Source organism: Nuphar pumila, chromosome 13, assembly GCF_984573655.1.
Source record: "Nuphar pumila chromosome 13, dmNupPumi1.hap1.1, whole genome shotgun sequence".
Classification (NCBI taxonomy): domain Eukaryota; kingdom Viridiplantae; phylum Streptophyta; class Magnoliopsida; order Nymphaeales; family Nymphaeaceae; genus Nuphar; species Nuphar pumila.
Window position 1 is genome coordinate 50,712,884 of NC_143261.1, and position 1,757 is coordinate 50,714,640.

Genomic DNA, 1,757 nt, shown 5'->3' on the forward strand with positions numbered 1-1,757 from the left:
GATCTTGATAGGGAATGCTTGGGGGGACCTATATGAAGGTGGTTTTTGTTTGGTGGTGATGTTGTGCTGCCCTACACATCGTTACAATCCGACGGCTGAGATTGATCGGATCATATTTAAGGAAATTATGAGATGGAGAGAGAGTGTGATTCATCTTTGAGTGGGTATTTAAATTTTGAACTGAACTTTTACTGTTAATTTCAAAAATTGGCTTCACTTTTTTTGAAATTTCTGATATATGTCCCACCCATCTAGGGGTGGGCATCAGCAGGCCGAGAGCTTTGCCCATCAGATTTTAATTGCAGCCCGGTTTTTAATTGGCTCGGATTTGAAGAGCAAGCCCATTACCCAGCCTATTAGCTCAATGAGCCAATGTTTAGTAGGTCAGTCTTGTTCGGCCCTAACCCATTTGTAAATAGTCCTGTCTGATAGGTGCGGCATGTTGAGATTATGCAAGCTCAAATCCTAATGGTTTGGTGACTTTTTGGGGCAAGGGGGTAAGCCCATGAAGTTTTGCACTGCCAGGACAGTGATCATAAGTACGGCAAGCAGAGCCGACACAGGTCGGTCTCTGATCTTGGGGTGGGCAAGGGGGTAAGCCCATGAAGTTTTGAGCTGCCAGAACAGTGATGGTAAGTACGGCAAGCGGAGCCAACACAGGCCGGTCTGTGACCCAGCCTATTAGCTCAATGAGCCAATGTTTAGTAGGTCAGTCTAGTTCAGCTCAAACCCATTTGTAAATTATTTTTGAATAAAGTTTATAAATTAATTTCTCTAACACCAAAAGCAATGAAAGATTAAGTCAGCGGCATGCCACTTTATTGAGATTATGCAAGTTCAAATCCCAATGGTATGGTGACTTTTTGGGGACCAGGGGTAAGCCCATGAAGTTTTATGCTGCCAGGACAGTGATCGTAAGTACGTCTAGCAGAGCCAACACAGGTCGGTCACTGATCTTGGGGGTGGTTTGTTTGTGTAAATATAAAAAGAAAAAGCAATGGTACTGTTGTATAAGGGTTTGTCTAACCGCTACTTGCCTATTAAACAAAAAAGGATCTAAACTAAATCAGATCTAATCCAATGCCGTACATAGATCCAACGCAAATATAGATCTCCTGGCTGGTACTTTGATTCAAAAAGACTAATTGTGTTTGTTTTGATAAATACCATAGTTCTAACTCCTAACTAAATACAATCCAAATTTGCCCAAATAAAAAAAGTTTGCTTTTATATATATATATATATATATATATATATATATATATATATATATATATATATATATGAAATAAAAAAAAACTTCTTATCGTCTGAATCAAACATGAAAAAGGCCTGCTATTATGAGGATTTTTATGTATGAAATGATTCACATATGAAGCTACTTCTCATGAGAAAAAAGGAGGCATGAAACAAGAGACCTAAATGTCAAGAAAGATTATGATCATAAGCACTGAGGTACTAGTAGGGGGTCAAACGGGTCGGGTAGGAGTGCACCTGGGTGGGCCCAGATCAGGTTTCACAAAACCATAACTCGATTCAGGTCTGAAAATTAGACCAAATCACAATCCAATTTGAATGAGGCCTGGGCGTGGATCTAGGTGTGTTGTTTAGATAACCTCATCTATATATAGTTGCAGTTGTTTTCTTCACCTGAACTTGTAGATGTATTTGTTATAACTAGCATGTTTCTATTAATATTTTAAATAAAAATAAAAATGTATATATATTTAAAATAAATTATGCTATTTTAATTTAAA